The sequence below is a fragment of the Nilaparvata lugens genome, chromosome 2 (genome assembly GCF_014356525.2).
Source record: "Nilaparvata lugens isolate BPH chromosome 2, ASM1435652v1, whole genome shotgun sequence".
Taxonomy (NCBI): domain Eukaryota; kingdom Metazoa; phylum Arthropoda; class Insecta; order Hemiptera; family Delphacidae; genus Nilaparvata; species Nilaparvata lugens.
The window spans coordinates 36142323-36157166 of record NC_052505.1 but is presented as its reverse complement, the minus strand read 5'-3'; the positions used below and the strand labels follow the sequence as shown (position 1 = coordinate 36157166).

The 14844-nt window shown below is 32.7% G+C and overlaps 1 long non-coding RNA gene across 1 annotated transcript; it reads left to right on the top strand.

The window, feature by feature from the left end:
- Positions 1 to 2862: 2862 nt before the first annotated feature.
- LOC111055701 lies at positions 2863 to 14665 on the top strand. Its single transcript, XR_002606392.2, has 3 exons — positions 2863 to 3065; positions 3363 to 3479; positions 14045 to 14665. It is a non-coding gene; the product is annotated as an uncharacterized LOC111055701 (long non-coding RNA).
- The last annotated feature ends 179 nt before the right edge of the window (positions 14666 to 14844 follow it).

Sequence of the window (14844 nt, the reverse complement as noted above, 5' to 3'; positions counted from 1 at the left end):
CGGAATGGAAAATGCTATGGAGTGTATGGAGGTATTAAGCTTAACAACGAAGGACGCTACATATTGTCAAGATACCAACCTGAGATGTTTCGCCGTAAAGAGTGGAGAAAGCATACCATATCCTCCCAACATCCAACCACGAATTCATACTGCCATGTTAACACCTGAAAGAATCCGTATCGCTCAATATGAAGACCCAAGACTGTCCCGGATCCGTGAACTGATGGAAGAAGGAGCTGCCGAACCGCCCGACTACCTGAGACAGTATACCCGCTACAAAGGATTTATGTTTCACCGACCAGCTAAAAATACTTACGACTGGCGCCTAATCATCCCCGCTAATATGGAAACAGATTTGATAAAAGAAGCTCACGAACGCATTGGACATTTTGGAACTACGAAGACCCTCCACCTACTAAAAGAAAGCTGTTATTTTAAAAGCATGCATAAAAAAGTGGCCAAAATAGTGAAAGCTTGCGATATATGCCAGAAAGCCAAATACCCGCGATACCATATCAGGGGTGAAATGAATCCCATTCTCCCCAGCGCACCATTGGAATTGATATCAGCGGATATATATGGTCCCTTGCCCATGGCACAATACGGAAAAAAATACATATTCGTGCTTACATGTGTTTTTTCAAAATATACCATGCTATTTCCCATAGGTAAATTGACCGGAGAAGTTTTGGCCCGATGCATAACGGAAAGATGGACAAGTGAAGTAGGAAAGCCCAACGAGTACTATCAGACAACGCAACCTATTTTTGTAGCAAGCAGTGGAAAGAAATACTTCACCTGGCTAATATTAAATGGTCGAGGACATCTCTTTACAGCCCCAGCGCTAACCCGGTAGAGCAACGTATGGCAGAGATCTCTCGTTTTATGCGGACGTACTGTAATGAAAAACACCAACAATGGGTTAGGTATATACCATTTTTAGAAGAATGCTATAATAATAGCCTAAATGAAAGCACCGGTCGTACGCCTTACGAAATCATATTGGTAAAAGGAATAATACATTTATCGAAAAATTAATTGATTTTCCAAGCTCAGAAGTGAATAAGTTAACAAACCCTAATATCCATCATCTCGTAAGGTTAAAACTAGAGCAGAAGGCAAATAGCAGAAAGAGATTCCACGACCGAGCATATAAAATATTTTCATATAACGTTGGAGATGAAGTCTTAGTAAAGAGCCACAGGTTATCAAATGCTTTGGAGAAAGTAACTCGCAAATTCTTTTAATTTATTCAGGGCCATTCACTATAGTAGCCATATCGCAGCATAACACAGTTCAGTTACAAGAGAGTGAGAACACGCACATTGTTTGGTGGGAAAATGTAGCCAATATTAAGCCATATCACAGAATTTGAAATAAATATGATAAGAAATCAAGGAAAACATTATTATCAAACCGATTACTAACCTTCCTTAATAAATTTAATCTTGGCATAGGACCGCATGGCAACAATCCAGTATTTTAATTCCTTCCAGCCGTTAGAAGCCTGCAATAAGAAAAAGAATAATTTTTAAATGTGTAATTAAATTAGCTACATCCACTAAAAAAGGACACAAGCGGGGATAGTATATTTAAAATTTGTAAATTACCTTTAAAGAGAAAAAATGCAGCAGTTAGGTTAATTATGAAATTCGACAGCAAAAACGTAGAACCAGTGACCAGCTGGGCAAGGCCACCTGAATCAAATATGTAATGCCTGCAAACATATGATTATGAAAAGTATGGTTACCCCAAAATTATTATTTATTATTGTTATTTATTATTGTTATTTATTATATTTATTAATGTCGGTATATTTATTTATATGTTTTATATTTATTACTTTTAATTATGCCACGTTTGTTACCTGAAAAAACCTAAAGTGAATGCAAGCTACCAAAAAACCAAAGAGCCATTAGCAAAAGAAAAGTATTGTACCTGATGTATAGAAAATTATTTATATTAAGACCTAAGGAATACTATAAGATATAAGCCCAGAAGTTTTGTGAATCGAAATTATTGTCTAAAAGGAATCATTTGTGAGAATTATGAAATGTGTGTAGTTAGGTTGGCAGCCCTGCAAGCGGCGAATTTAAAAATTACTATGTTTAAGTGTTGTCAGGAGGAGTGCGTTTAGAAGTTTATATTTATGATATTTTATGTGTGTTGAGGAGAAGAATTTGTTATTGTATTTGATAAAGGTATAAAGGAGATGCAGCAAATATGTCTGCGAACTGTGATAGAAGTATGAGAGTATAATTTATAAATAAAGTATAGTGTATATCGATGTATTGAAGGGTGGGTTTTCATTAAAAACATTATGATTCTCATATATTTTGAATTCAAACCCAGGGGCACGTGTAAAGTATCAAATTTGGGTAGATAAAAATCCCTAACCGAAATAGTAATAGGTCTGAAAATAAAGTAACTGGCTAATATCGCCAAATAGATAATAACTAAGATTAGATTAGATTAACTAAGATTTTTGGTGTAATTTTTCTGACTTATGATTGGCTTAGACTGGCCACAGAGATTCATACATCAATCAGTTTTGTTAATTTCACAATAATCATTTGATATTATTGATATTTCACATTGAAGATTCTTATTAATAATCATAAAAAACAAAAAATGAATATTACTGCTCTTATCAATGATAATGCTTGTATCATGATCTTGCACATTTTAATTACATTTAAACATGTTATATATTTCCATCAATAAATAATTTTCACAATACTGAATATTATTTTTATTTTTTGAAATTCTCATCCTTTTCACAATAGTTCTTAGTTTCAGAAGTAATTATATTTTTATTTTATCTCAAACGTGAAGTCAGTAGTACAAAGAATCATTTAGCTAATTTTTGACTGCATTCAAAACAGCTGTTCAATAATGTAAACAAAATGGTAACCTCTAAATTTGATGGTTAACTTCATAGAATTTATAAATTATTCGCAATGAATCACAATTTTCAATAAATAATTCCTTCAAAATATGCTATATAGAACGGGTGCTCTTATCTCAGTCTCAGCTGTTGATTAGTGAGTTTTATCGCTCAGCAGGTACAGTACATTCGATGCTCTTTCCAACCTTGACAATAACGATACCTCTTGTCTCATCAATATATTTCCTTTCATAGTTTTCAATAAATTAAAATGTCAAAATACAAAGCCAAAAAAGTGACTGCTCAATCGGTACAGTGATGCCTGATAGCAAGGCTAAAAACTAACTGATTCATATCTAAATTCGTAGAACTAATCCTGATAGATTTCTACTCACAAGTACATTCATGTTTTACCCTACATTGGAGAATAAAAAATAATGGATCTTAATACAATCTGTTTCTTATTTCCTTTCAGTTGAATGTTGATTTTTAAAATGGATGTTTAAGTGATGAGAGTGAGGATTGAAGGATTATGTAATGCTTCTTTTGTGGGAAAAGTGATCAATAATGCAGAAAGACAGACACAACTCAGGTGAGTTTTTTCTCCGTTAAGCTCTAGTGGAAAAGTAACGTTGCTGCGGTTTGGTCCTTAGCAGATGTTTTACGAAACAAGGAAAGTAGCAGAAAACATATAGAAATCCCTGAAACGTTTTCAATAAGTGATGAGCTTAGAGCACAAAAGTAGACGCGGAAAGCTTCTCAGGCTGGGCAGGTCAGGTGGCTTCAATCGCACGAAGATTTTTACTTGTTGTCATGCAAATATCTGCTTGTTGTATGTTATCGGTCGTACAAATCCTGTCAAAGTGGCAATGCAAGTAAGCTGTGAAATTTTCGGGTCGGGTTTCCTTATCCAGAGGACACCTCAGACATTCTTATTGAAATGGTTTTCAGAAGAACGCAACCATTTTCACAGAAGATTTCTACTATTTTTATGTTCGTTGGAATATAATATTTTTCATATGAGTTCATGTCTCATTAGAAGAAGGACATCTACTCAAGAATTTATCTGGAATGGAACTCAGCTTTATATTATGTAATTCTCATGCAATGTTTTCTACTGGCTACTTGACCTTATTACGTGAAGCACCAAGTTGACCATTCAATATTTATGAGCAATGCATTATGTTTGTACTACTATTGTCTCGAGGACTCTCGATGCTTCTCAATTGGAAAAATTAATTCAAAAGATGTTGCACAAAATTAAATTTTGATAAGGAAGCCACATAGGCCTAGACCAGCTTGGATTTTAATGAACAAGGTTGTTATCAATGTCTACATCTCCAGAATCACTAGCATCACTAAAAGGGCTTGATAATATATTTTTTTTATGAAACCTAACATTGACCTACTTACTTTTCATCCGAAACATGAACTGGAATGACCATCAAATATTTTTCTTTGATTACATGGCGTAACGATGACTGCTCATGGACTGGTTGGTTATTCCTTTGAGCGTCAGCTATGCCCTTTCAAACTTTTTTCCCGCTCCATAATGGTAATGGGATTAGCACACCATTATGCACGTTTCCTCTATCTCTCTCAACCTCTCTACCCTCCCTCTCACTCCTTATGCTTTCTTTTGATTCCATTTTCCAGCTCGTTGGTTAGATATGTGGAAACGAAAAAATATAATCTAGATGGCATATATAGTGGAACGCAATGCAATTCTGCTGTGCTATAAGCTCGCTGGATCGTTTATCACCCCATAAAGGAATGCTACTGGTGTTATTCTACGAACAGAACAATCTTGTATGATATGAATGATTGTTGCTGTTCGCAAATTGGAATATCGCAAAGGTCAAACTCTTTTAAAACGCCATCAATTATCTTTTCAGCGTATGACTGTTCATGAGATTTCAAATTTGATGCTTCCCAATTAGTAACATTTTTTTTTTGCTATGATCATCATGTTAAATAATTTTGGTCCATGTGAGTATGGGGATATTTCGAATGTTGCTAATTAGTACAATATTTAGATAAAACGAGACTACAAATGATCCATGAGAGAACTACATATTCAGACGTACATTAGCCGTTGATACTTCAAGCACGACTTGATATTAGTAGGAAAATTCATATTTTTTTGAGGGTTTGCTCCTAAACTGTGTAAAGTATTAAATTTGGGTAGATAAAAATTCCTAACAGAAACAGTAATAGGTCTGAAAATAAAGTAACTGGCTAATATCGCCAAATAGATAATAACTAAGATTAGATAGCATCAGCTTGTTCTGGCTAAATGGTACAAAAACCTAAAAAGGATTTGGAGGAATTTTATTGCTCATAAATAGATTATTATATAAAATATTTGAAGATTGAGGTTATGTACATGTATTCACGGATCGGTGACCTAGAGATCGATCAAACCGAAAAACGTAGAATCTGACCAAAACCCCTTGGCAGAGCTTTATTGCAATCAGATGGTGTGCAATGTGAAAAAACATCTGATCACGTGGCTAATTATTAGGTAGCATGGAATTAATATTAATGTATAGATATTAGCTAGCATGTAAAGAGCATAAATAAAAAACCAAATAAAAATAATTTAATGTATTCAGGAAATAAGAGGTACCAGGCGCATGAATACCAAATAAAATTTGCATGCACCAATAGTAAAACGGCAGTTAATAGGCGGCAACTGTAGGCCAATTCAAAATATTTCTATATATTTATATAAATGTACTAGATTTTGTGTTAAAACTTTGTATAGTCTATGTTATCGATATGGCTCGAATGCAAAGAAATTATTAATCATACAATCTAAGCAATATTTTGGCATTTTTTGTAAGATCTATTTGAACCTAATGGCGGAGGACTAAGATATTTAAATTTTATGCTAATTTGAAAGTCGGAATAGGATCTGTAAAACTTGAGAAAGGAGAACCAGCACTCGCCAACCAAATGCCACCAGGAGAGGACCCCAAATATTTTAGAGCGTAGTACCTGCTAATGATTTTGTAAAAGTTAAAGTTAAAGTAAATTATTAAATTTCTTAAAGGATTTCGTGATGCTATTATAAAGCAGAAGTCATTTTCATTTTTAATAAATTTATAACCCCTTGGAGGAGACGATTCCGGCTACCATATTCCCGGATCACATGGAGTTGGATCGACATCGGCGGCTTACAAGAAGATTTTCGACACGTGAGTGATAAATTTGAATTAGTGATGGGCGCCCTAGTGCTTCGAATTAATCTGATGATCAAAGCTAGCTCGCCGAAAGGGTTTTTATTATAAATTAAGAAATTAATAAGAGTAATACTTGCGCAAGTAAAATTATTATTAAAGGTATTTTATTAAAAGAAAAAAAGGGTAGGTCATATGTTGTAAGAAAAAGGTGTAAAGTGGGTCAATCAAGTGAAGCTGTGAACTTTTCGGGTCGGGTTTCCTTATCCAGAGGACACCTCAGACATTCTTATTGAAATGGTTCTTAGAAGAACGCAACCATTTTCACAGAAGATTTCTACTATTTTTATGTTCGTTGGAATATAATATTTTTCATATGAGTTCATGTCTCATTAGAAGAAGGACATCTACTCAAGAATTTATCTGGAATGGAACTCAGCTTTATATTATGTAATTCTCATGCAATGTTTTCTACTGGCTACTTGACCTTATTACGTGAAGCACCAAGTTGACCAGTTCAATATTTATGAGCAATGCATTATGTTTGTACTACTATTGTCTCGAGGACTCTCGATGCTTCTCAAATTGGAAAAATTAATTAAAAAGATGTTGCACAAAATTAAAATTTTGATAAGGAAGCCACATAGGCCTAGACCAGCTTGGATTTTAATGAACGAGGTTGTTATCAATGTCTACATCTCCAGAATCACTAGCATCACTAAAAGGGCTTGATAAATATATTTTTTTTTATGAAACCTAACATTGACCTACTTACTTTTCATCCGAAACATGAACTGGAATGACCATCAAATATTTTTCTTTGATTACATGGCGTAACGATGACTGCTCATGGACTGGTTGGTTATTCCTTTGAGCGTCAGCTATGCCCTTTCAAACTTTTTTCCCGCTCCATAATGGTAATGGGATTAGCACACCATTATGCACGTTCCCTCTATCTCTCTCATCCTCTCTACCCTCCCTCTCACTCCTTATGCTTTCTTTTGATTCCATTTTCCAGCTCGTTGGTTAGATATGTGGAAACGAAAAAATATAATCTAGATGGCATAGTGGAACGCAATGCAATTCTGCTGTGCTATAAGCTCGCTGGATCGTTTATCACCCCATAAAGGAATGCTACTGGTGTTATTCTACGAACAGAACAAGCTTGTATGATATGAATGATTGTTGCTGTTCGCAAATTGGAATATCGCAAAGGTCAAACTCTTTTAAAACGCCATCAATTATCTTTTTAGCGCATGACTGTTCATGAGATTTCAAAGTTGATGCTTCCCAATTAGTAACATTTTTTTTTGCTATGAGCATCATGTTAAATAATTTTGGTCCATGTGAGTATGGGGATATTTCGAATGTTGCTAATTAGTACAATATTTAGATAAAACGAGACTACAAATGATCCATGAGAGAACTACATACTCAGACGTACATTAGCCGTTAATACTTCAAGCACGACTTGATATTAGTAGGAAAATTCATATTTTTTTGAGGGTTTGCTCCTAAACTGTTATAGGAATATCCGTCTTGATACGGATCATGAAGTACAATTACTGAACAGTATGATATTACGGATTGAATTGGATACGAAAATTAGAAAATTCAACTCGTTTGGTTCAAAAACAGATACATTTATGTTAGAAAGGACAAAAACTCTAGATCACACACTGTACACAACTTGCCAGACCTTCTGAAACTCATATGAACTATAAAAATTTACACATCATCTAGGCATGAACTTTCTTTGGGATTAATTTCTATATTATTCATTGAATTTTTGATTAATTGATTATTCTGTAGTTTTCTATTACATCATTGAAGTATCATGGACAATTATTAAGGCCATACTACGAGGAAGGAAGAATATTATACAGACTTGTTTTGTATTGTTTTTTTTTTCAGAATGGACTAGAGTTTTTTCATTTTGGTTATTATATATTTGTTTAATGCCTCAGAACAAGGCACATCTATTCACTTCAGAATAGACGCTAAAGCTAAAATTGTTTTAAAAATTATTTAGTTTCTCATAGAATATTTCTTTTTCTTTCTTTGAAAAGGTTTTTTTTGTTCTCAAAGTACTTTATCTTTTGCTATTTTGTAATTAATGAATCTTGAAGGGATTGAAGATCCAATCATATACGGCAATGATAAGGAAACAATTGAAGTTAACGATTTATTTTCTTAAGACCCATGTAATTATCACGAACAGACGGGTACATTCTTCAACATTAAACACATGAACATACGTAGTATAGACAAAAACTTTGATGAGTTTCTTCATTATATAAGCAACAGTAATGTTGAATTTGATATCATAGTTTTGACAGAGACGTGGGTTCATAGTTCTTCTGCTTTCAACTTCAATATTGATGGCTATTCCGTTGTCAATGAAAACAATAAATTCACGAAATGTGATGGCCTTTGTTTTTTCGTAAATAACGATATTAAATTCAGTAGAATATCACAATAGACTTCACAAACACAATCTGTCTGGATTTTGAATTTGATAGCAAAATGTACAAATTGTTGGCTCTTTATCGATCTCCGTCCTTAGCTGTTAATAGTTTTCTTATCAGTTTGAATTCTTATCTGCAGTCTTTACGGCCAGACAATTCGGTCATCTTGATAGGAGACATAAATATAAATATTCTTGACAATGATAATTCAAGTAATGAATATCTAGGTGTCATGCAGCTAAATGGATTCAAGTCATTTATAAATAAATCCACTCGAGCTCAAAACTATAGCAGCAACTGCATTGATCATATACTTTTCAAAGCAAGAACCGTTAGAGTGATACATTTGCAACTATTATAAAATCTACTATCACTGACCACTACTGTACCTCATTCCATATAAATTGCCTTTCTAATTCTATTCAGAATCCAAATATGATACACTCTGAGTGCATTGATAAATTGGTAGACGTTTTTATTGACAAATTAACCTATTAAATAGATAGACTCACTGATATCATACACATATCACATAAGAAGGCCATTAAAAATGGATTACACAGAGTATGGTGAGTGCAATGAGCAAAAGAGATAGAATGGCCCAAAAACTGAAAAAGCAGCCTTTGAATACAGTTCTGAAAAATCATTATAAAAATTACAGAAACACCTCAAATAACATTGTTAGAAATGCAAAAGTTGGATATTTTAATAATAAGTTTGAATTGGACAAAGGTAACACAAAAAAGACATGGGAAAATATTAGAGAAATTTTAGAAATAGAAAAAACTCAAAGAAAGAACCAAAAATAGATGCTGGAATATTCAATGATTATTTTGTAAATGTTGGGAAAAATATGCATAAGCACTAGATAACAATAGGAATACATCTCTCCTACTATCATTATCCATAACTTCTATAAATAGTCTATATCTACATCCAACAAATGCTGTTGAAACTCACTATAAATTCCCTGAAAATGAAGCTTCATGCACCTGGAGAGGATAAATTCACTGGTCGCTGCCTGAAATAGATCTCCCCTTTTATTGCTGGCCCACTTGAAATAATAATAAATACATGCTTTAGTGAGGGTTACTTTCCAAAACGTTTCAAAATAGCCAAAATGATATTAATCCATAAAATAGGCGATAAGAGCAATCCAGCAAATTATAGACCAATTAGTCTACTTAGCAATTTTGCTAAAATAATAGAAAGACTGATTAAAAAAAGATTGGTTGACTTCCTAAATAAAAAAAATTCAATTGCAAAAAATCAGTATGGTTTCCAGTCTGGTAAATCAACCAAAGATGCTGTTATGGTATTGATTGATTCAGTTAACAGGAATTTCAATAAGAACGTTAAAACACTGGTTTTTTCCTAGACTTGACCAAAGCTTTTGATACTAATACCTCATTCGACATAGATAGATAAAGTCAATGGATGTGGTATCCGTGGAGTGGCAAAAACATTGATTACCAGCTATCTGCAGGACAAACTATGACATTGAACAATAAAACTGATACAAGAATTCTAACATAAGTTTTGGTCTTTCTCAAGGAACGGTCTTATCGCCAATATTATTCTTGATTTATTTGAATGATCTTCTCAAATTAAATATCCCGAATTCCACTAAGATATCTTTTGCTGATGATACAGTATTGTTGTTTACTGGATCATCATGGAGAGGCATATGAAAACGCAAATGAAGGATTAAGCATTGCTAAGCGATGGTTTGACGAGCATACTCTCACATTAAATTCGAATAAGACTAAATTTATTGCTTTTACTCCAACAAAAACTGCTGAATCATCTATTGGATTGGATATAAAAATTCACAACCATGACTCTCATATGGTCTCTAGACCCAATAATTGTATCTGTGGAACAATCGAAAAAGTCAATTTCTGAGAATATCTTGTAATAAAAGTTGACAGTCACTTCAAATGGAACTTTCATTTACAACACATAATATCTCAATTGAAATATCTAATATACATTTTCTATTAAATTAATACTCTGATGGATATCAAAATCATAAGAACCATTTATCATGCATACGCTTACTCCTTGTTCCAATATGGAATAGAATTATGGGGGGGTACCTTTGAAACGCACTTGAATAGAATATTTACCCTGCGAAAGCATTTAATTGGATCCACTCTAAAATGGCCTAGACTGTATCCTAGCAAGAATTTGTTTGTTGAATTTGGGGTTCCAACGCTACGACAGGTCTTTGTAGGGAAAATCATTACACTCATGCCAATAGAAATAAGCAGCATCTTACTTTGAATACACATTTACACAACCTTCGTCTGTCTTTACTCAATCCTTATACTCGAAACTTTATAAGATTAACTATAAATAAACATCAATTCACATACTTCATGGAATACTTTGCTAATATAGTCCAATATCACCTTATAAACAATAGAATAACAAGAAAACTAAGTAGTGGAATAGAAGAGTGGGTGAAAGCTAGAGTTTATTTCAAGATAAGTGTATGAAATGCTAATTTTTTAATAACTCAAGAACATAGTGTATGATCCGTCTGTTATAGTACGTTTTTCTTGATTCTGTACGATAGGTATTATAGTATATATCCACTTTTAGTCTTACGATAGGTATTATAGTATATATCCACTTTTAGTCTTACGATAGGTATTATAGTATATATCCACTTTTAGTCTTGATTTATATTATAATATTTGTGTTTTTCAATCGCACTCACTGCTGGCGAACAAGTTCCACTTATGCCAGTAGTGCCTTTTCATATAAATTTATTTATTTATAATATTGTTAATTTTATTATTGTACTGTATACTTCTAAAATTTTATACTTTTGTTAACTTTATTTTTTTGTGATTATAGATTTATGTCTGTAAAATTATTTGGCAAATAAATCAATTACAGTTTCAATACAAAGATGAACAGATTAACTTAATCTCTCATAAATGTGAACAATTTTAGGTTCAGTCAAAATTATGATGATGATTACCTATCTATATAATACGAGAGAGTAGGGTTGTGTTTGTCCGTGTGTTTGTTTGTTCGTGTGTTCGTTTGTTCGTTTGTTCGCATCAAAACATGTCAACTTGTGGTTTGCAAACCGCAAAAACGGGAATGATTTAGATCTCCAAATTTTGCACATAGATTCTAGAAATATCAATCTCGTGCACCTGGAAGCTCAAATTTCAATTTTCCTTCTAGATTTTTCAGGATTAATGTTCTAACTCCATCAATGGTACATACAGTATCATAAAAAAATAAAAAATCACCAAATCATATGGTCGAAAATAAAAAAAGGACATCTGTTTCTATCATTGCTTTCTACCTGATACCACTTAACCTCAATAATATTGTTTTGATATTTGATAAATATTTTCAATAATAATGATAATATTCTTTTTATAAATAGATATACCGGCAATAATAGTATTGTTTTGATAATTAATAAATATTTTCATTTTCACAAACTCTGTATAATAATATGGTGAATGTGAAACAGCTGCATCAAAAAAATTATCTCGAAAACATCTGTTTAGAAGAAATATAGTTTTGGAACTTCGTTTCCCTGATGCAATGTTGAGGCATAGTACACTTGGCATGAATTTTTAATTTTTCAGCTAGAACAGTTTTTTGAGACAAAGTGCTAAATAAACGTCTACAGTTTCATCAATGCTGTATTGGTAATATGGAAACGCATGCAGTTGATATGTCTCTGAATAAAGGTGTTGATATTTACATGAGTAAAGTATTATCTTACACTTGTATTTAATTGAAATTTCAAAATTATTCGAGCCCTGATTGATTGACTGACAGTCAAAAATTTTTATATTGGATTGAGGGGTATTTTGGCAAGCTGAGCAAAAAATAAGGCCTATGCATCTTTTCGATATTTCTTCGAATGAAAAATGAGTTTTGTGGGTTGTCAAAACTCCCGCTGAAAAGGAAACTTTTCAACTTATCCAATAATTTAGTAAAATAACGATGATCTCTGCGTTGAATAACATGTTTCTTGCCAAAAACAATCAAACTCTTTGTAAACTTAGATATGGCCTACAATGTAGATTTATATAATTCTATTAATTAAACATGGAAATTAAAGTATTTATTTCAGTCAGTTCATGGTTAGTTGATGAAATTTATTATCAATAAAAAAATGATTAAAATTCCATCAGTACAGAATTAGTTGAATGAATTGTCTTAGTACTGAATTCTTGGTCAACAATATTTCAATATTGGTATTTATCCATTCATCCATCTATCTATCATCTTCTAAACTATAATGGAGGGAAGAACTGGCTTAAACACATATACACGTGTAAAGGATAGGGAAATTATGTTTGACGCATCATCACGTCTGAACTACTGGATTGATTTACTTGAAATTTTGCAAATAAATTTCCAATTAACCGAGGATTCTCATAGGCCTATTTTAAATCCATCTAGATCTCCTAACGTCAAGTTTTCAGTTTGTTAAGTTTTAAAATAGACCCTTGCGAAGCACGGGTTACCTGCTAGTAATATAATAATGAAGGAAAGGATTGGCTTGTACACCTACGGAATAGGAAATTCATGAATGACGCATCATCACGTCTGAACTAATTTAACTTGAAATTTCACATATTGATTCTCATATTACCGAGGACGGTTATAGGCCTATTTTTGATTCTGCATGATTTCAGTGAGTAAATTTTCAATTTTTAAGGTTTATTATACTAGTATTATTATAAATTGATAACAAGAAAGGAGAGATTTATTCTAATTATTCATTTAATCATGGATGTGATGATTATCTCTACGGTTTAATATATTATGCTAGCTGAGAATGTATTTATTCCACATTTCTGAATGCAACAAAAACTAAGGGATGTGATAAAAATGCTTGTATTTGGTGAAAAAATATACTTATAAAATGAGAATAGATAATAGATTGAAATTTATTTGTATTCCGGGCTGTGTTCTTTCAAAAAGAGTATTTTATAATAAATAATAGAATTATTGTACAAAAGAGTAATGAACAATAATATACCAGCAGTTATTCAATGCAAGAACTAGTTGAAATCACAAAAAATAATTATTATTGTAAAAAGCGTGTAATATGCTATAACAATTATTTTTATAATATTTATTTTGAGATAAAAGTTCCACCAATGAAAATTTTATTGGATTATATTGTAAAGCTTAAAATCTATTGGATTATAGCAACAACAATAGGTCAACCAAGATAATGGGAAAATGAATTGAATAATTGACACATTATTACAATATCGTGATGATAATATCTCGAATGGAATTTCGAAAGGCGCTTTGGCAGTCTGATGAGGTGGGCGAGAATTTATTGTGAGATCAAAATTTATAAGACTTCACAGGGACGACAGCCTTAATAGTTTGGGCGTGAACGCTGGAAAAATTACTGCTCCGACTGCAAAGGATGAGAGCCATTTTTCCTTTCAATTGTCATCATCCGTCTTGCTTGGCCTGGAATTCACATTTTCACTTCGTTTCAGGTGCGGCTTGATGCGAATCTAACAAATGAAAATCACACGGAACAAGAAATGCAAACTGGATTATGACAATCTCTGGATTCAAGCAATTTTTATTCTACATTTGAAAACATTTGGTTGGAACCAACCATGCTCTAGTGACGGAATTGAGGATGGCAGTGTTATCATTGTTGTTTTATGAAGAAATACAATCAGTATGTATGACAGTACTAGATACTACAATTTCAATGAATTGATACGAGTTCCAAATTATTAGATACTGTAACTGGATCTAGTATTTATCAATGGAAAATATTAGTCGAACTAGATAACTAGTAGTTAGTTCTGTGAACAGTGGAACTCACGCAGTATTCTCATCCACAAGTACCTGATTGAAACTATAGACCTTATAGAAAACAGCAATAGACAGCTTCTCCACACATATGTGTAATCACGTAATCATTGGTGAATAATTATATAGTCTGATTTTTACTCTAATATTAGCGTATGAAGGAGGCTCCTTTTCCCCTTTATATTATCCTTGAAATGCAAAATTCCCAAAAACCTTGTATATACGTCGACGCGCAATTGAAAAAGGAACATACCCGTCAAATTCCATGGGAATCTATTTCCGCGCTTCGCCGTGAATGCCCAACATATAAACATTTAAACATTAAAACATTTGAACATTTGAACATTTGAACATTTGAACACTTGAACATTTGAACATTTGAACATTTGAAACTTGAACATTTGAACATTTGAACATATGAACATTTGAACACTTGAACATTTGAACATTTGAACATTTGAACATTTGAACA